General features: G+C 40.8%; 1 protein-coding gene across 4 annotated transcripts in view; it reads right to left on the reverse strand.

Moving 5' to 3' along the window:
* LOC108974130 (protein charlatan) overlaps positions 1-16,027 on the reverse strand; it is a 36,505-nt gene extending 20,478 nt beyond the window's left edge. For all 4 annotated transcript variants that reach the window (XM_018941803.1, XM_018941811.1, XM_018941821.1 and 1 more), the window contains exon 1: positions 15,558-16,027. The gene's annotated coding sequence lies outside the window, so the exon portion shown is untranslated. The remainder of the gene's footprint in view (positions 1-15,557) is intronic.
* Positions 16,028-21,824: the final 5,797 nt, after the last annotated feature.

The following is a 21,824-nucleotide window of genomic DNA, read 5'->3' on the forward strand; positions in this document are numbered from 1 at the left end:
AAAGTTTGTTATATTTAAATTTTTATGGTTTTTTTTTCAACCACATCACACTTTCGCCCCACTGTGCAAGCGCTGTCTTTTTCCATTTTGTTTTCTTATTTATTTGAGTATTTTCAGTGTTGTTGTTACTTTTGTGCCGGGTGTTGGTGTTATTATTAAACGTTGGAAAAAAGCAGGCAATGACGGGTGGGTGCGTTCAAAACGGGTGGGCACTCAATAGCACCCAACTAAGTAAAGTAAATCAGCGGACAAACAGCAAAAATAAACAGTATGACGGCAAGATTCGCAGCGAGACGGCGAGACGACGCGACAGGCAGTCAGCGAAAAGCAAAGGCAAGCAAAAAGTAAAAATAACAGCAAAAAGAAGCGCACATGGCGCATTGAGTACACAAACACCAACACACACGCTGAGAAATATAACGATCGACAAGCCAGCAGCAACAGCAGCCGCATTGGCGAGGCGAGAATTTTTATGAAATTTCGCAAGCTCAGCAGCAAAGAAGCGACACTCAAACACCGACCCATTTCAAAGTGCCCGGCGCTGTTGTTGTAGGTATGTTTGCATGGCTGCTTATCGCCGTGTTCGTTGGTGGTGCTGTGGGGTCATAAATGTGCAGTCGTCGTCAAGCCAACGAGCAGTCATAACGAAGTTACCCAACCCAAGTTACAAAAACTCAACCCAAAAGTCACAGCAACTTTAGCTGCCCGACGAATGACAACAACAACAACAACAACACAACGCGCGCCTGAAGCCAGCATTTGTATGTGTGCGCTTGTGTGTGGTTGAAGGAGTAAATTGCGCCGTGCCGCCACGATCGCTTTGGGTAATTTCATAAAGTCTTACCGGGGTAGGTCGCGCCGCCTGGCAGTTACAACGCAGTCTCTAAATTTCCACCACAGTTATTGTACTATGCAGTGTCATTGATTTGAGTTGCTGACGAACGCACGGACGGTCGGGCGAACGCATGGGCGCGTGTGTGCCGCTTTGCTGGTGTTGACTCTGGCGGTGAAAGGCCAAGTGGACGCACTGTTATCGCCTACAGCCGCCACACCACAGCGACACGTATGCGCGCACACACGCCCACAATTGCCGGCAACACACATGCACATTCTATGAAATGTAATTTTTCGAAAACCAACAACAACAGCGCTGCGCTGGGAAGTTGAAACGCAATCAGCTCGCATCGTTGTTGGGTGGGTGGTTGCTGATCGTGAAATTGTTTCGCATGAGCGTGTCGCTTTGTATATACATTGTATATGTGTATGTATGCATATGTATGTATGTGCATATATGTGAGTGTGTATGTACATATGTACTTAATATATGTGCGTGTATTGGAGTATTAATCTAGCGTAACGAGGCGTCGGTGTGGGAGTTTTATGTAAGTTTGGTCTGGGTGAGACAACTGACCATAATTGCCGGATGTATGAGAACATTATTTATTTCGTTGAATTTAAAGTGCTGTTTGTGGTGTTAATGCTTTGCTAATTGCATTAAATTGCCCCGAGTCCTTTGTGAGGCCCATTTTATACGGCGAATAAGGCATACTAAACAAGTATGTTCAACCATTTCCATAAGAAATAATTTTATCTTTACTTTTAAACTCGAGTTTACATGCTATTTTGATGTTTAACATTAAACAGCAGGAAATGGAGTTTGGCCTTACAAAAAATTAGCTTTAAACTCTTCGTAAATTTTTTGGGAGTAATTGTTTTAAAATGGTCCAAGTTCACTGTAAGTGGTAGAAACCGCTTGAGACGCCTAAAAATATATCGCTGACCGATGCTCATTAACCCGAATTCCTAAACACGAAATCTTAAACTCGAGTTTAAAGAAAAACTATTTGTAACAACGCAAAAACGAAAATATTCGACAAAAACGTAAGTACTTGACAGATTTCGATAAACTCTAATTGTTAAACTCGAGTTTAATGAAAACATATAGGCAAAAACGAAAAGATTTTCTGAAATTATAAAACGAAAGTTTTTGACAAAAACGAAAATACTTGACATAACTCCATAAACTCTAAATGTTAAACTCGAGTTAACGAAAAAAAATTTAAAAAACGAAAAAAATTGAAAAAACGAAAAACAAATTGCTAAAAGCAAAAACTTAAATATTTTACAAAAAGGAAAATACTTGAAAAATGTCGATAAACTCTAAATTTTAAACACGAGTTTAACGAAAAAAAAATTTTCTTAAAAGCAAAAACTGATACATTTGGCAGATGGCCAAAAGATTTTCTCACACGCCAAATCGAAAATTATATATTTGACAGATATTCGTAAACACGATTTCTTAAACTCGAGTTTAATGAAAAAATATTTTTTCTCAAATGCAATAAATTAAAATATTTGACAAAAACGAAAATATTGGAAAGCTGTACATAAACACGAAATCTTAAACTCGAGTTTAACGAAAAATAATCGGCAGACGTTCATAAACACGAAACCTTAAACTCGAGTTTAACGAAAAAGTATTTTTAATAACGAAAAGATTTGACAAAAAAGGTAACATTTGTCAGATGTTTATAAACACGAAACCTTAAACTCGAGTTTAACGAATAAATACTGGCAAAAATAAAAACAAATATTTTTAATAACGAAGATTTTCTCAGACGCAAAAACGATAATATTTGCCACATGTTCGTAAACTTAAAACCTTAAACTCGAGTTTATCGGAAATAATTTCCTTAAACGCAAAAACTGACATACTTGACAAACTTGCATAAACTCAAGACCTTAAACTCGAGTTTAACGAAAAAATATTTGTAATAACGAAAAGATTTTCTCAGTCACAAAAACGAAAATATAAGTTTCTTTTTCAAGCAGCAAAACCGATCAACTTGGCTTGCGTGTTAGCACAGGTCTCCAACTCAGATGACCAATCATGTAATCACACCCCTTCTCAATGCGTCTCTTATAGCTAGAAACCGCCACTATGTATGTATATCAATATATATATGTATATATATAATATATATCTATGAATATCTTTCAATACTTCGATATGCCATTCAAACGCAGTGAATTAATAGCAAAATGTCATTAAGTGCGTGGGCAGGTGGGTGGTTGCCATTTGACGTTTTGTGGTCAGCAACAATATGTGAAACGATAGCGACCAAATGAGCACAAGCGCTATCGACATGGCACTGATTCAGCGCCAATAAAAAAACATACATTTCATGCGTTCGCTGTAAACAGATACACACACACACACAAGAAATATAACTGACTAGAGTGGGTCGGACATTGAGACGCTGCGCTAAGGTTGGGCCAACAGCAGCAGCAACACTACAGCCAAAACGCCGTCTAAAAAGAAATATTATTAAAAGAGAAAAAATGTATAACAACTAAAGTCTAAAAGTCGACTGAAAGTTGAAAACTTAATAGGCGACGACGCGCACAGCAAACTATGTGGGTAGGTGGCGGTGGCGCTGGTGGTGTTGGTGATGGCGGCGCGCTAACGAGGGAGATATGGGAGTGGAGCGGCGCAGCGCGTGCGACACCATTAACGTTGTCAAACGGTGCGTGTGTGGGCTGGTGGGTGAGTTTTGCCCGGAGAATTATGTGCGCGCACCCGTTTGGCAACAAAAGTAGCAGCGAAGCGACGGTGACAGAGAGAGAGACGCGTGGTAACACACAATGAAATAAATATAAAGCGTTGCTAACGCTTTTGTTTTCTTTTCAACGTAAGCCTACAGGTTTCTTCGCCCAGTGATCAAATAGAATATGGCGACAACAACAAGCGTGCGTGCTACTAAGCGCGCGCATAATGAGTTTGGTCAGCTTATTAGTCGCGGTGGGGATGCTGGCGTTAGCGCGACGCGTTAGTCAGTCTTTTCAGTGGCATATGACGATAGTTTGCAAATAACAACACAACAACAAAGCGAAAATTTGAAATTATTGAGAAAATGTAAAAAAAAATCAGCAGCGTGCAAAAGTAAAGCGGCCTTTGTGTTTGGTGCCTTGCCTTTCCCTGCCTTTCGAACCGGCTGTATTATATCTTTTATTGACGTTTATTTCTTTTCTTCTTTTTGTGCCGTTGCTTGGCTGCTGTCATTTTAGGTATTTTCGTTGGCACAAAACGACGACATGAGCACAAACGCAACGAATACACTAAGCGCGTTGCGCGCCGCGCTGACGACCTCTATCCACACACGCGTACTACGCAAGCAACGTAAACGTGCACAGACGCGCTATGGGCGGCAGGTGGTATTTTGATCAGCTGAAAAATCGATTCGCCAACCGCAACCGCCTGCCCGTCGGCCTGTCCACTAACGCGTAGTTAAAAGCAAAAACAAAAACAAAACAAAAAAATGTGAAAAAGAAGTGCTGAAGAAGCGCGCACACCTTTAGTGGCGTAGTGGTGAGCGCACCCGCGCGGGTTGTTGGGGTCGCGCCACAGCGTTGTGACTGCAGGCCAGCAAGGCGCGTCAAGGCAAGGTGCTGATGATGATGGCGCAGCTGTTTTAGCGTGCTGCTATTTAAGTAAATGTGTGCGCGCTTACCCCCCCAAACGCCGGGCCCACCACCAGCAACAACACAACCAACAAATGAACGTAAGCGTTGAGCATCATTAACATTATTATCGTCAGCAGTAAAGTATCGTCGCAGCGTCAGCAATGCCAACAATGTTTTGGCCGATTTTTGTCTCTACTCCACTTGCGCTGATGCTGTTGGTGTTGTTGTTGTTGTTTATATTTTGGTAATGGGTGGGTTGGTGATTTTTTGTACATTTAATTTACGTTGCCGACGACAGTGGTGATGCGCATGATGTTGTGTGCGCGCGTAACAGACGCTTACTGTGTAAGACGCTTAATGGTCGCGCTTTGCGTTTTTCACTCCGCGCCACACCGCGCCGCGCCCGTTTTTCATATGCCAGCGATATTAAATTTTGTATATACATATGTATGGGTGTGTGTGTGCGCAGTTTGGCATGAAGACAAGCTAAAAATTGAAAAGTAGTTTAACCGCTTTGATTGGAACGCAAAGGCATTTCGTACGCCGGAATACGTTTATACATCAGCGTTTTGAAGGCAATCGTGATGAAGATGCCATGCTGCTGACCAAACCTACTCTATAGCTCGACACATGACTGACAGGCAGTTTGGTTGGCATGACAGTATGCCGTCACTGACGCGACGCTGCGATTGCGGCTGCTGGTGGGCGGAAAATTGATGATTCAAGGGCGCGCATGCGCACAACGCACACACACACACACACAGCGAGTAACGTATTGTAGTTGCGCAGCAAGACAGCACAATCTTTCTTATGTAAATTACAAAGCATTTAAAGGCATTTATATGTATGCGCTGCTATGCTACATACAAAACTTAAAGCGTAGAGCATATGCGTAGCCGCGGCAATTTAAAAAAAAAAAAAAAGAAAAACCCCAAGCGATTTCACCAGTGCAGCCAGCAAATGGCGCGACAATGAGGCGCAAACGAGCCAATGTGCAACGCGTAGCAGGAAAAAATTCAAAGCAAAGGCAAAAAACGCGCAGACAGCAGGTGCAACCCCAAAAAGGCAGACAAGGCATTTTTTCACAGTGCAGCCTCAAGCAGTCAGGCACTTGCCGCCATGCTGCACTTGCACGCACAACTCGCATTTATGCCTGTGTCATATGCACTTGGTTTCTTTCTATGTATAATATGCATTTAAGACACAGCACCTACCCCCGCTCCACAGCGCGCACCCAACGCGCTATTTGGCACACACAAACTGCACGATCCTTGATGCTCGTTTCGTGTGTTTGCCGTCCCCTTTTCTATGGAATTCATTTGATCCGCTTTGCTGTGCGTTCGGCGACTCCTTAGCCGCACTTAAAGGCAAACAGCCGAACGCATCAAGAGGCGCTGCAGCGAAGGACAACGCTTTCTACGGACGCGACACAAGGCTAGGTGGTTTTATGTAGCTGTAGTGGTGTTTGTGTGCGTCTGCATTTACTGTTGCTTGCAGCGCAACACATGTTCCTCAGATCGTCTTAATTATCTTCGTGTGTTTTGCCACATTTTTAGGGGTGACTTTATCCTGCTGTTTGTTGTTGCTTTTTTCGTTTTTGTATTTTCTTTTTTGTTTTGCCACTTTTTGCTGTGTTCCTTCAACATCCTACTCAGCGCGCCTTGTGTGTATTGTTCCAGAAGCCTGTCGTTTATACGATCCTCCCCATTTCTTCCTTAAAGCGATCACTTTTTTGTTTCCAAAGACGATCACTTTGCTTTTATTGTTGTTGTGGGCGATTATTTACTTAAATTTTTACTTTGTCCTACTTACTATAATTGCAAGCGTAACGGTTGCAATTCCCTGGACGAACACTTCCACAAAACACTAATCTAAAACTGCTGTGCGTGGAAAATGAAACCCATTAGCTGAATGAGTCCTACTTGTGCGTGAAGATTGCTTATTAAATATTGACTGAAATATTGAAAATATTAAAAGGTTTCTTCCACGCATCCACCAGCTGTTGCTAAGCGTGCGAAACCCGTAAGACCCCAATCTTCAAGTATGCCTCGTATAAAAAGTCTCGTTTTTGACTTATGGTATTGTTGAAAATATGCTTGTTCAACGCTGAAATCATAGTTGAGTCAAAAATTTAGCTTCCATATAAACTAAAGATCACTGAAATATCGCATCTCCTTTCCGTTTAGTCTTCTCACGCTTCTGCTATCTTACTTTTTAACGTAGGACTTTCCGCGGCACAATACTGCAATACTGTTCTCTGTAGGCTTAAAAATAGTGCAGTTTAACACTGACGACGTTTCCCAGCATACTATGTAATCTCTCTATAAACTAAAAATCTCTTAAAGATCGGAACACTCACTTCAGACTTGACTGAGTAAACAACTTAGCCTCTATATAAACTAAAGATCACTTAAAGATCGGATTTTTGTTCTCTTTAAACGTTTTCGCGCTTCTGCTAACTTACTTTTGACGTAGGACTGTCCGAGGCACGAAAATTGTTGATCTGTAAGGTTTAAAATAGTCCAGTTTAACACTTAAGACTACTCTGAGCAAACAATGTAATCTCTATGTAAACTAAAGATCACTTAAAGATCAGATCTCTTTGATATTTAAACGTTTTCGCGCTTCTGCTACCTTCTAGTTAGGTTCTTTGAAGTTAACCCCAAACTTCAACTAATGTGACTAGCATGTTATTTTCATTAGCCCTTAAGTATCATTTTGGTAATGAATTTTAGACCTTATATTGTTTCAAGTCCACATTATCACTAACTTAGCTGATTTTCCTGAATTTGCAGCCTCTAGTAAAACAATTATAAACACGTCATAGAATAAGAACAAGCATTTGAGTCAAGACTGACTAATTTCTAAACATATTTTTGTGGTTTTACCAATGTTATTTGGGGAGGGACTTATATGGAATAAGTTTGGTGGTATATTAAAAAATAAAAAAGATAGGGAAATCAGTTAACGACCTGTGGGCATTCTTTACGCATTTCAAACATAGTACAATCAGCGTCCATTCTTCAGTCAATACATTTTTTAAATATTGCTCCAGTTATGTTGAGCCATCTTGAAGATTAAATAATTTTCCGTTTTTATTTTCACCGATATGTCAGCCTAACTTCAACTACCCTCATTGACATATTATTTTCCACATTAAGAAATCGGTTTTAAGCTTCATTTTGGTCATTGAATTTTAGTCCTATATTGCTTCAAGTCCACATTAACACTAACTTAACTCAACTTTCTGAATTTGCAAACTCTACTAGAGCAATTTTAACTACGCGATCTAACAAGAGCAAGAATTTGAGACAAAAGTAGCTCATTTTTAAACTCACTTTTGTAAGTTTAATAAAGTTATTTGGAGAAAGATTTGTATGAAATAAGCGCCGAAGAAAGTAAAAAGTGTAGCAAATAGCTTTTAATGAATAATTTTTGAATTAGTGTATGAAGAAGTGTGTTAGCTTTTCGGAAACCTTATAGAAACAAGCGCCGACGCTTCAGACAATTTATTATTTTTAATTGTGCTTAACATAGATGGAGCACTTTTAAAGATCAACTTGCATTGGATTTCGCGTTTTGTCGGACTACATTTCCAGAAAGTGATTATTGCCATTTCCGCAGCCACTCCAACCAACACAGCTCTTATTTGACCTTCCTGCGCAACCCAAATTATAATTAAATGCACGCCAGCGTAGCGTCCGTGTTGAAGAATGCAATGTACACACACAAGACCGTCTAGTCGAAACGTTTTTCAGAAGCAATTATCACCCAACGCGGTCTATATTGAAATATAGTATGCCACAAACGCGCGCGCTGAACAAACACCCTGCGAACGTGGATTCTTTTCTTTTGCGCGCTGCGCACGAAAGGTGCAATCAACGGCATCTTTAGTGTGATGGAAAGAAAACCAAATGCAGGCAAGGCAGGTAACCTTGCAGGCCACGAAGGTGCCGGTGCCGATGCCTTTTCGCCGCCGCACACAAGCCCAGCGCTACATACAAATATTTATTATTTTCTTCTAAATTGTTTTGGTTTTTGGGTGAGGCTCGCTGCCAATCTGCGTATTTGTGCGACTTTTGTCTCACACACGCACATAAGGGACGCATACAACAGACGGGGCGAAAGCAGTGCGCAGCAACGGCCAACTGTGTAGTAGGTGGATTGGTTGATGTCTGTGTCACTGTTGTTTTTTTTTTTTTCCTCCGAACCGAGCACCTTCAAGCGCGTCACCGACGACGTCACTCATCCGGCAATAATGCGGCCACCACCAGCACATCAGCAGCATCAACCACCACCACCACCACCACCTCGAGTCAAGCGTGGTTTTGCTTTGCATTCGACGCAGAATACTGTTGTTGTTTTGTTTGTTGTGCCTTATTAACTATGCTTTTTTTGGGTTTATCAATTCGGAGAAACCACCTACCTAACTGAGCAACTATCACGGGTATAAGCAACCAACCCAACGGCGCAAACACCTACAAGCGCGTAACAACAACACAGCTATACAGCAACGCCAACGCCACCACCGCGCCTCAGATTTTCTACATTCCCACACACGCACACACACATACAAGCGCGCGCGCTTCAGAAAGAAGACGGATATGAACAAAGAATGAATATGGAAAAAATTAATGCGTTGGGCTGTTGAAAATGGAGACCACAAGCAAAAACAACACTGAAAAAAAAAAAATTCGAAAAGGGAACGCGCGTTTGGGGAGTATATGTGTAGCAGCAGTGCGATACGACGAGGCGAGGTCGTTTGCTGACGCGCTTTGTTGTTATTAACTGGCGTTGGTGATGCGATGGTGGTGCCGATCATCAACACCAACTTGCCAAGCAACAGATTGCGGGCGGCCGAACGGCCAAAAGAAGTCCAAAAAAAAAAACAAAACAGAAAAAAACGGCACGACAAAGGCAGACCAAAAATATGATGACGGCGACGTCGACTATGACAAACACAACAGCAGCGGCAGCAACAACAACAATACATTTGTATAGTGTGTTAAGCAGATGAAGAAGTATGGCTGGCAATTTACAAAAATCCCCGCATTAAGCGCAGCAGCAACAACAGCGAAGCGCAGATGATGACAACCCAACCCAATGCTGGGCAAGCCAAGGCAAAACGAAGCACCAATACCAGCGCAATATAATAGGGCACGAAGACACCAAGCCACCAATCCACCAAAAACTCAACCCAATCCACGTCAGACGCATTGACAGTCAGTCACACTGGCGTTCACTCGGCGCAGACGTGGACGGAAGCAGACGCTGCGGGCGGCGACAAGCGCAAGAGACGCGCAAACGTGTTTCGGCGGCTAACAAAAAAAAAAAAAAAAGCAGGCAGGAAAGATTGGGCTGGTGGTCGAACGGCACGGCGCTGTTGCGGGAGTTAGCATAGGGGCTTATTACTACCGCTTTTCGTTTACTTTTTTTTTTTTTAAGCAGACGTTGTTAATGGCACGGAAATTGTAGAGAGAGCGTTCAAATTGGGGTGGAAGATCCGCATTATAGGCGAGTTTTTGCGCCTTTGTTTCTTTCACCAGCACAACACAACACAAAAAGGGGTCCCTACGCATATGCGCCCAAAAGCGGATAATAATAACAACAAAGCAATGCTGCAAAAAGCAGCAGCAGYAACAGCAGGTAAAAAGGTGCAACATCGCGACAGCTGCAGCGCTGGCAGGTAACTAGCAGGTAGCGCGTTAATTGTATTGAAGTGTAGTTGGGTTAAGAGAGAAAAGTAGAGTAGGGTCGACGAGTAGAATATAAAGAGCAGGGCAAGGCGGCGTAGGGTAGGAAGTAGGGTAACGGACAGGTCGGGTCGTGCCAGTTGGAATGTTTACAGTTCGTGACGAGTACGAGGTGAGCCCGATAATAGCTGTGGCGGTGGTGGCTCAACATACTGCCTCACTCACTTGCCACAAGCGTTCGCAATGCAACAGGAAATTCCACACAAACACAAACACTCTCCACCGCGTCACAATGTATGAAAAATAACAATGATTTCGATTTATTTTTGACCATTTCAACTTCGATGAGATAGCAATTTCGGCCGGCGCGCATTCGCAACGCCAGCAAATCCTTTCGAGTGGCGCGATCAGCCAAGAAAATAACCCTCAAAGAATATACACCTATTTGCGTTTGCATACTTTGTTGCATGCAACAAGCAGTGTGCGCATAAGTGAGCGCGGGCAAGCGTAAACCCAAGCAGGTAGCTTGAAGCGCTCGGTACTGTATCTAATTACGTACGAGTGTATGTGTGCGTGTGCAAATGTGCCGACGCACCCCACCCCAAATATTCGTGCAACATGTGTTGTCGTCGCTGTCGTTGTTGGCGGCGCAGTCTTGGCAAATTGGCACGGGAAGTGCGTAGTAATTGAATTTCTTTGTTCGGCGGCTTTGTGCCACACAACGCCAGGCCTAACCGACACAGCTTGCCAGACTACGGAGGGGTCGTATGACCCTAAATATATATACATATGTGTGTATGCTATTTTTATAGCGGTCTGTATGTAAATATGTTTGCACAGGACATCCTGCGGCGACTTTCCCTCTATTCTCTCCATTTGTCGCGTGAGAAAGCCTTCAGCGCTACTTGTGGTATGCGCACCAAGAGCCGCCGTGCAGTTGTGGGGTTTCACTCCGCCTTCAGGATGCATGCAACAGTGTTGAAACATTAAACCCATTTTATATGTAATTATGGGGGTATCGAATAGCAACAGGTTCGCGCAATCGAGAATGTAATATGTAAGTTGGGATTTCGTAGGGTTCGGCACGCATGAGATTGTGGAGAAAGGCTCGAGGAAAGTAGGATTGAGAAGTTTAAAAGTGGAAATTGGTTACAAAAACACAGTAACACAGCCGAGAAGAGCGCCTAGCCCCGGCACAAATCTCTAAGAGGATAGATTCGAAGTTAGTTTCAAACTTAGAAGGAAAGCGAGCTTTTGAGGGGCTCGGACGTATGAAATTATGGTGAAACATATAAAGAAAGAAGGATTGAGAAGCTTAAAGACAGAATTTGCGAGAATGGTATTCAAAAAGTAACGTAAGTTGGGATTTCGTAGGGTTCAGAACACTTGAGATTGTGGTGAAAGAGGCAAAGAAAATAGGATTGAGCAGCTTAAAAGCGGAAATTGGCTTAAAAAAATAGTAACACTGTCGAGAAGATCGCCTATCCCCGGCACAAATCTCTAGGAGGATAGATTTGAGTTTAGTTTCAAACTTAGAAGGAACGTGTACTTTTGAGGGGTTCAGTATGCATTAGCCAATTGCAGCCTCAACTTTCTAGGACGATGGATAGTTTCAAACTTAGAAGCGAAGCCAACTTTCAAAGGGTTCGGGACGCATGAGATTGTGATGAAACTGTCGATCAAAGTAGGATTAAGAAGCTTAAAAGTAAATAGTAAGTACTGGCTAGAAGAGCGCAGCCACAAGGAGGATAGGCTTGAAGTTAGTTTCAAACATAGAACGCATGACCTTATTGTAAAACTATCGAAGAAAAACGGATTAAGAAGTTTGAAAGCAGTCTCAAGTCTTTAGGACAATGAATTTGATGATGGTTCCAAACTAAGCCATAAGGTTCACCATAATTTCATTTATGAAAAGTTTTAAAGTCCTAAATTTAAATTTTGACCAGCCGGGTTTATAGATTACCATTCGGAGTGAGGCATTGTGTTGTTCGAACAACTTAAGCGTAAAAACTGTGTCCTGATTAAACTGCAGAGATCAATCTCTACTTCCACTCACTTCAAGCTGCAAGTGGTTGAAATCAATCAGCAGTACTTTGGAGCGCTTGGATACATCTGCCGCACAACAGTTTAGGTTTATGATGTATCAACCCTCCGTGAACCTTAAAAATCCAATCCCACAATTAGATTCTTCTAAGAAATAGACAAAAACCCAAGGGCACATACAACTAAAGCGGACTGGGACGAAGTGCACGAAAGACACAAAAAAAGCAAGCCAAAAAATGAAAGCGCACCAAATGCCAATACACAACACGAACGACTCATCGACGCACACAAGGAAACGATTGTCAACACAAAAAAAAATTGGAAATTTTTCAAAACACACGCGCATTAGTACGTTTGAAAGTGATGTGTAGGCATGTCGCCGGGACTGGGTTGGTTTTTTTGACAAGCAGGCAGGCCAGGCCGACAGCGAGAGCCAGCGCCAGAGACAAGGCACGCAGCAAGCAGACGAACCAGCAAGCATTTCTGGGGTGGAAATGCAAAAGTAAAAAAACCGAGAAAACGCAACAAACAAAACAACGATCGCAGTTTGGTAAGCTGACGCACGGAAGCCGACGTCGCTTAGGCAGCTAATAACGGCGAAAGTCAACGTCAATGCAAGCGTCAGCGTTGACGTTGGGTTAGACGACAGTTGGCTAGCTGGTTGTGGTGTTGTTGCCATACATTTCGCAAAGCAAATTAAGAAGGGCCTAGAAGCAGGGACAAATGGAAAAGCAGACATAGCCGGCATGTGAATGAGTGAGTTGTGGATATGATAGTAATGTAAGACATGGTTAGAGAGGCAATATGGGTGGTAACTAACAGTTGGGTCTAACGTTTACGGAGTATGATTGTGTGCAGCTGGACTTGTATGGACTGACGGCTAAACGGACAGATCATATAGCACTAACGGCTAACTTATATTGTGATTGGAAGGCCGTAGATGTATTAGTAAGCAGACGAAAGTTGGCGAAACGCGGGAGGAACGAGTTATTGAAGTCAGGGTTGGTCAGCAAGGAGAAACAATATAAAAATGTAACGGTATTCGACCCACATGATTAGATATATATGGAGTAAATATGTGTAAGCCTACCAGCGGGTGGTAAGCATCTTCCTATGAAGGTGACAAACGGTGGCGCAACATGTTGATTTGTCCGCTTGAGTTAAGCAAACAGCGGAGAGAGAGATTGAGCCTGCACTTTCGAGCAGTTACTTTCAAAAAACTTCCAATTCCACGCTGTATTGGCATTTTCGCCTAGGGTGGTCGTAGGGTGTAATAAAACCAATCGCATCGACACTGCATTACATTTCTGCACAAGCCCGGGCAGCAACCCTCTCTTATGGTGTTAGCTCAAAAAAGAGGGCACACATGCTACGTCTGTCTGCCTTTGAGTAGACTTTAGACAGCAGCGTTGCGATTTTATGACCAAAGCGACTATTCGTTGTAACGCCGTTGGGGAGGATTGGCAGTGACTTGGATGAGTGCGTGTGTGCGCGCTCGTATGTGGGTTGCAGCTGCACCACGTACACTAAACTAAACTACAACRAAACAAATCACACATACACAAACAAACAAAGAGTCGAGAGTGTGTAGAATACCTTGTGGCGAAGGTAGAGTGAGGCAGAAGCAACAAGCAATTTCCGCCAAAGCGTTGGCGTTGCCGTTGGAGTAGTAGTAGCGCATAAGAGGGAGAATATACGAGCCGAAGAGGAGATGGAAAATATGCGCATTGCACGCAACCGGGCATAACTCTTGACTACACACACATACACATACTCTAGCACATATGTATGTACATAGTTTTGTTTGACTGTGCGGTGGTTGAGTTTGGTTTGACTGCTGCGCCGTTCGTAATGGGCAAACTGCCGACAGGTAGAAAATCGAGCAGCGTAGGCAATTAACGAAACGTTAGTGAGGTGTTAAATATAAAATTTCGTATTTCTAAGAAGCTAATGCGTTGAAAATGACATCGACAGTTGAAATTGCTGAAATTGTGTGTGCGAAGCTGCTGGGCGGTACCTGTATATAGTGGCCTTGAAATGCCAGCGCTAGGAACTAGGACAGGATATTAACAGCCGAGTTATATGTATATTCTACGTGTAAATGTGCGCAAAATTGCAGTGACAGCGCAGTTGCACTACAGTAAAGCCTGCTTAATTATGACTCGAGTTTCTCTTGTGAACTATTTTTTATATATGCAACCTTGGCGCTAAATTTTTGGGCAATCGTTCTGAAATTTTGCACACATCCATTTCTTCCAAAGCCGCTGCTCATTTGTCGGAACCGCTGATATTGAACCATTATAGCATATAGTTGTCGTACAAAATGAACGTTCAAAATCAAGTACTTGTATGGAGAACTTCTTTATTTGAAGAGATATTCCCACGAAATTTGGTATGAATTATTGTCCACAGCAAGGCAACAATCTCCGAAAAAATTGTTGAGATCGGTTGACTATAGCATATAGCTGTCATACAAACTGAACGCTCAAAATCGAGATAAAGAGATTTTTATATCTTTTAAAGATTTGTTATGCCCTTTTTGCAAAAAGCAATACACCGGTGAAAGGTATGTTGCTTCGGTTCAGTCGAATTTAAGCTTTTAATATGTTTTCAAACGATTTCAGTGATTCACATGGCGAAATTTAGTTAGAAAAAAAGTCTATAATACTTCATGTCTTCTAAAAACTCATAAAAGCGTATATAGCCCAAGCTTAAATGTTGTGAGACGAAGCTTCTTAGCGTTTCATAATGATGAAATACCTTTTTTAAATTGAAAAAAATTCTAAAATATAGCGACTAACTCGCTATTTTGAAAGCTGGATTATCCAAATCAAACTTGAAACTACTTAAAAAGAGAAAAAGACCTTACTTCGGGCGATCCCCTCTAGTATATTATAAAAAAGGACTTGCGGATCTTATTATTACACCTTACGCTTACTACATAAATTTTCTCTCTCTCAGCTTAATATAAAAGCCTAAAATCCTTTACCACTTATAAACACATAACTTTCTTTGGCTGATCTTCTAAATTTTTGTAAAAATTTAAGCTGTTGAAAGCTTTTGATCGTCACTTTTTACTTGTGAATTAATTTTTTTGCACATTTCTCTGTAATTCTTGGAAATAACGGAGCTAAAAAATATTAACAACCCTTCAACGAAGTATTTTTAGTTATTTTTTAGGTATGCTGATAATTTTTTAATAAAAAAAACAATAATTTATTGCTAAAATTATTATAAATAATTATTATTCTATATAAATATAATGCAAATATTTATAATTCAAAACGAAAACATAACTTCTTTCAAGTAAAAAATCACAAAAAAATTATAATAAATTCAAAAATAAAAAATACATACCTTCTTTCAAAAAAAGTCAAAAAATCCTTTAACCGCTTATAAACGCCAAAACTGCGACATTTTACTGCATGCAAGCACTTAAGGGGGTGGCAGCACTAAGAAACTAATAAACCACCGTTATATTATTTTTGTTTATCAGCTGTCAAATTAATGTATTTTTGCAAAAATAAACTCAAAATTTCACTTTTTAATTCAGAAATCGAAACTTCAACAATTGTTTTCATTAACAACACACACACACACACAATGTTAGTAACACTTTTTGTTATTTAGTGTTAAAATTCTGCACTTTATATATTTTTATTTAAAAAAAATTTTTTTTGCATGTCACTTGCAATTGTATATTGAAACACTATAATAATAATAAAAGTTATAGTAGATAGTGGAGCGACGCACTTGAAGCACATGCGAATTATTTTTGCCGCTTCACAAAAACACAACAACCGTTCACTTCAATAAATTCCGACAAACTGTGCAGGCGGTAGCGTGAGGCTGAGCGCCTACCCCAGCGCGCTGTTGGCGTTGAAAATTGAAAACGAAAAACTCGCACAAAACAGAAAGCAGAAAATGACAACGGGCTGCGCCGAGACGCCGTCGACACACACATGGCATGTAAACGGTTGCGCGCAGGCAGTCAGTCACACAGCCAGCGGAGTTAGCGACAGCGGCTTTAAGAACCATTGTGTGCCAACGCCGCCACCACCACACCAGCCGGCCCAGCAGGCTAACGCATTACCGTCGTCAGCCACCTTACGCCGAATGATCGCACAAAGCGGAATCGGAAGAAAAACAACAAAATTGCAAGCGTGTACAACAAAGGGTACGCTGTGAGGTGCGGCGCGGCTGGGTTGTGCGCTGCGACGCGAACTGCGGACATTGTGTACAGCTACCTCCTACTTACCTACCTAATATTTTTTTATGTTATTATGCTAACCGACTACAACAAAAATATGTATGAAGAACATTGGCGGCTTCAACTTCAACCCACCCGCCTAAAGCGCAAAATACTAAACAAAAAAAGAATAGAAGAAGCAATCAATGTCTGATGACGCACAGTGGTGGGAAATGGAAAAGTTTGTGATGAAGAACTGAAAATATGAAAAGCGTTTTTGCTTGACTCGTCCCGATAAAACTGAATTTTTTCTCATCGAGCCACTATTGTGACTGAATTTGAAACTAAAAGCGCAATGAATACTATCGATCAACCACTGTATTTACCTGACTGGGCCTTTCAAAATTCCCAAATTAAATGCTGTCGTTGTAAAAAAATTTAATTTTATCCATAATATTGGTATTTTTTAGCCTGGCAGTCAGATCTGACTAAACTGAACGCATATACTTTAATAGCCCGTAGCTCAAAAAGTTTTTGAAGTATTCATATACAATTTTATTGATTTTTTAATTATCAGTTTATAAATATTGAGGAAAGTTCTTTGAGCGCCATTCAGTTGGGAGCTTAGATTATTTTACATATGGCTCAAGCAGCTCACGACTTCCAGTCTTAGACCAAGTATCGTCTGGGAAGTCAAAACAACAACCGTTTGAAGGTGAACTAAATTGACCCGAAAAAGACTGTTTTTTATTCAAGGAAACGAATGAAACCCCTTAAGATGTTATATACAGTAAGAAATAAAGAAAAAATCGATTTTTTATAATATTTTTTTGTTAACGTACATATATTTAAGAATACATTCATAAAATTTCATATATGTAGTTCAGGTAAATATTTTCGAAGTCACACGCAAATTTGAAAAGGCAGAGTGCTTGAAAGTACAAGCCCAAACTTTAAATGCGTTTTTCTCAAAATGGTGTTTCCAATGGCGGCGGCCAACATTACGCGAAAACGGCTCAACCGATTAATCTCAAATTTTAACACGAGCTTCTTAAATATATTTTTTAACAATTTAATGAAGATTTTTTCTCACCAAAATATTTTTTATAAACAATTTAAGGTCGAAATTTTGGTAAAGAATCGAAATTTTTTGTTTGAGAAGCCGCCATGCTGTCAAACAATTTTATTTTTCTTATTGCTTCGAATAATTACTAGAATAAACATTACTATAACGAAATCTGTTTTTATTTTCAGAGGATCCAGTAGTCACCGCCAAAATTATTTTTTGAGAAGAGCTCTCGGAGATCGGCTGTAGTTTCTTACTCTATAAATATTTTTACTGACAATAAGTTTTAAAATACCGTTAAAAGATACCATATTATGTGTACACATTTTTGGATCAATAGATTTAATAGTTTTCTCAGAAAAAAAATTTGGAATTAATTTTTTTAGCCTTTTAACTGTATATAACCCCTTAAAGGAAAAATAATTAATAACTGTACGTTTTTTGAGATATGGATTCACCTTAAAATCTAAAAAAATGGATTAAGGCCATGATTATATAATCAAAATTATTTCATGAAATAAAACTATAATCAAAAAATATTCAAATAAAATCATAAAAAAATGAAATTAATTCTTTTTAATTTTTAAATATTTTTTACGATAAAATAATTTTTAAACTAAATTTCTTTTTATGCTAAAACAATTTTTATTATCAAATCGTATACAATTTTCTTAATAATCAAGATAATTCTTCCTCAGTTCGGAGCCCATAACATACGAAATAAAATACGCCACAATTTAACACCGCCGGCACCACCGTGCGCTGTCATTATCAACAGTATCGGCGCCGGTACCAGCTGCTGAGTGGGTGAACAGCGAAAAAGACTGGCTTGTGAACATGTGCGCGCAGGTCAGAGTGAGAGGGGCCAATAACAACAGCAACAGCGCAATATTTAAATAGAGTTATACATACACATCCACACATATTTTTGTGTATATCGGCAAGCACATGTGGTCGAGTAGGGTGGGTTAACTGCATGGTCAACTGGCTGGCTGGTCGACTCTTGACTGCTTCAATAGTGCTGACTGTTGGTATGCCGGTGTATACAACATACATATGTATGTATGTATGTTTGTATGGATTTTTTGCCCCTTCAACACTATTGCTTGCTGTTGTTATTTGTCGTCCATGGCATGTCTCATCACAGCAAAAGCAACGCTGCCGCCAGCCAAGTCGATCGGCAATCGGGCACAAAATCACCGTGCGCTGTGCACCGGTGCGGGGTAGCGGTGCGGTACAGGTCAATTTCGTATACCAAAACACGCCTGCTCAGGTTTTATGTGGGTTGCTTGGTTTTTTGTTGTCTTCGATTTTTTCCCAAATCTTGCCGAAAGGCCATACACACATACATAACTGATGATCATGGATTTCGCTTCGCTTTTCATTTTCGCTTCCACTGAGTTGGGTTTTAGCGCTTCGGATATTTGTGTACATACATATCTGCGTACATAAGTACCTATATATACATATGTACGTATACAGACAGACATATATGTATGTATATGGGCATCTAGTTCAGTCATTCAGCGTTGGTGGTGCTTGCTCGCTCCCTAATGAGCCTACGAATATTCATAGACGACGTAGTAGGTGATAAGTGAGATCGCGATTGCGCTTAGAACTTATTATACAGCTACCAATGCTGCCGACATCGTAAGGTGCAGCGAAGCGCAACGTCTAGCTGAGATTCGTATAGGGGGTTCTACTAGCTCGGCAGGTCGTGACTCACCGTGCAGCGAGAGCGCAGTTGTTCTATACACCGGCTAGTGATGCATGATAAGGGCTAAAGAGAATGCATTCTATTTTGTTTGCGGAAATCATTCAGGTTGTGGGAAGTGGGGACTCCCTCGGCAGCGGGTGGCTATTTTCTAGCGTGACTTGCATCATTGCAATTACATTCGTACGTAATTGTTGTGATCTCATGCGATTATTAGAGAAATATTGTTTGTTTGTTTGGAAAAATCCGGAAATAAATTAACTACTGGAATCTCCAGCTTTTTGCGCGGTATTTTACATTTGATCGCGTTGACCTTTGAACAAACATGTGTAGTAGGTATGATCATAAAGTGCAGCTGATGTACGGTTTTACGTTGCCATCTGGATACACATTACATATTCAAGTGCTAATAATTGCAATGTTTCTCTTAAGTCATTTCAAATTACTTCAACGGAGTCACCGATAAATATTTAATTTAGATCGTAGCAGATCTTCGGATCTACTTGCTTTCAGCAAANGTGAATGCCCAGCCCTATCTCTTAAGTCATTTCAAATTACTTCAACGGAGTCACCGATAAATATTTAATTTAGATCGTAGCAGATCTTCGGATCTCCTTGCTTTCAGCAAAGATCAATTTGACGGGGTTCTTACTGGACATTGTGCAATAGGTATTAATGTGGGAAGGNATCGTAGCAGATCTTCGGATCTCCTTGCTTTCAGCAAAGATCAATTTGACGGGGTTCTTACTGGACATTGTGCAATAGGTATTAATGTGGGAAGGTTACTAGTAGGGAACAAGGAAACGATTTTCCACTTTCTCTTTGAATGCCCAGCCCTATCGCAGATTCGACACAGAACACTTGGAATCCATCAAGCACCAAACCTTGAATAAAAGTCTACAAAAAGCATAAGCACATTAGTAGCTTTATCGAAATCACAAAATGGTTTGAWAGAAAATATGAAAAGTGACAGCAATAACATAAAGATCAACGACTAATGCACCAAAATAGCACAGCTAGTGCAAATTGAACCCGAAATACAACAGCGCTGCACTCCGACCTCTGTCGGTCCAGTACATTAGTCATCTCTACACATTTGTGATAGGCTCAAAGCACTTTATCTATTAGAAGCACTCTTGCCAACAGGTGCTACTTTGGACTGAGTAGACAATTGAAAAGTAAAATTCTCTTCCGATGCACTCAGCATGCTGAAAGAAATACTCCTCCAACTAAACGGTTGAGGAATGAAAGCAGTAGCGTATGCAGACGATATAGTGTTGTTGGTATCAGGCATGTTTCCTTCGACAGTCAGCGAGATTATGGAAATAGCACTTCGAAGGTTAAACTTATGGGCCAAAAGCAATGGACTAGGAGTTAACTCGAACAAAATAGAACTGATGCTTTTCACAAGCAGAACAAAAATACCTCAATTTCAAACTCTGGTACTAAACGGTACAACACTCACACTATACCCCACAGCTAAATACTTGGGGGTGGAGATTGACACCAAACTGTCCTGGAAAATATATATAGAAAAAAGAATAAATAAAGCATACATGGCCTACTATACTTGTAAGAGAATCGTCAATAAGAATTGGGGCCTCAAATCAAGTATAATCAAGTGGATGTATACGGCTGTCATAAGACCTATACTTACATATGGAGCTCTGGTATGCTAGCCAGCGCTAAACAAACAATATAACATTAAAAAACTAAATCGTTTACAAAGAGCAGCATGTGCAGGTGTTACTGGTCATGTCCGTCTGATGCGCTCAATGTGATCCGGCATCAACTACCAATGGACATTTTTATTCACAAAACAGCAGTTATTGCGGCGATAAGAATAAAAGAATTGGGAGGTTGGAATCAGCAGAACTACGGACATAGTGTTATCCTAAACAAGCTCACCATTTATAAATCAGACTACATTCTCCCAAAGCTGGACTGCAATAGACAATTCCAGGTGAGGATACCATCTGGACGAGAATGGAGAAGAGGTTCAATAGGAGAGGAGGATACCATCTCAGTTTATACCGGCGGGTCCAAAATGGACTGCAGAGTAGGCACGAGGGTATTCTCCGCTAATTTAGGCATATCTTTCTCTATACGTCTACCGAACTCGGCTAGCATCTTCGAAGCAGAAGTACTAGGCATAGAAAAAGCCTGCGAAGCTCTATTAGAAAACCTCGGGAATACAAATAAAGCAACTATATTTACGGATAGAAAGGCGACGCTCCTGGCTTTGTCTTCACCCATGATAAATTCTAGCGTAGTTCGCAACTGCAAGCTCACTAAAAGACAAGATCCAACTAAACTTGATCTCGGTTCCCGGCCACAGCAACATTTTCGGTAACGAAAAAGCATACGATTTGGCAAAGGCTGGAGCTTTCCTCAACGAATACGAGGCGGAGCTAATACCAAGCCCAGTAGGATCGATCAAAGGAGAGATCAACAGGCAATTTCAGCAAGTTGCAAATAACATGTGGAAAAACAGTACAAAATGCGTCATAACTAAACAATTATGGCCAACATATGACAGGAAAAGATCCAATGACTTACTAAATAGGTCAAGAAAAAGTATTTAAAGAGTAACAGCTACCAAAACGGGGCACTGGCCATTTGGGGAACACGCATCCAAAATGGGTTTGGCCTACA

The sequence above is a fragment of the Bactrocera latifrons genome, unplaced genomic scaffold (assembly GCF_001853355.1).
Source record: "Bactrocera latifrons isolate USDA-ARS-PBARC rearing strain unplaced genomic scaffold, ASM185335v1 scaffold_111, whole genome shotgun sequence".
NCBI classification, from domain to species: domain Eukaryota; kingdom Metazoa; phylum Arthropoda; class Insecta; order Diptera; family Tephritidae; genus Bactrocera; species Bactrocera latifrons.